This window comes from Procambarus clarkii, chromosome 73, assembly GCF_040958095.1.
Source record: "Procambarus clarkii isolate CNS0578487 chromosome 73, FALCON_Pclarkii_2.0, whole genome shotgun sequence".
Taxonomy (NCBI): domain Eukaryota; kingdom Metazoa; phylum Arthropoda; class Malacostraca; order Decapoda; family Cambaridae; genus Procambarus; species Procambarus clarkii.
In genome coordinates this window covers 13,219,916-13,220,281 of record NC_091222.1, presented here as the reverse complement: position 1 = coordinate 13,220,281, position 366 = coordinate 13,219,916, and positions in this window count along the sequence as shown.

Below are 366 nucleotides of genomic sequence, written 5' to 3'. Positions count from 1 at the left end.
TCAGAGATCATTCACTCCTAGGGTGACTTGCATCTGGAACTTGTTCGCGCAACAGGTTGATACACAGGATTTCAGGTCAAGTGATCACATGACGTCTCTGGCACACAGCTGGCTACTGGCTAATTCTGTTCCTTGTATGATTATTGCATAATGTTGTTAATGAATAAAGGCTATTCCTACTGATGCATATAACAGGCTCATGAAATAAATGGGCCTCTAGAAGTAGGTTTCAACTTAACTGAGTAAGGATTACAGCACTTGCTTGCAGTTTCAAATGGTTCCTTATATGATAGTTCCTTATGTAACAGTTTCAAAGTATATTCTCATGAAATAATTGAGTTTCTAGGGACAGACTTCAGATGAGCA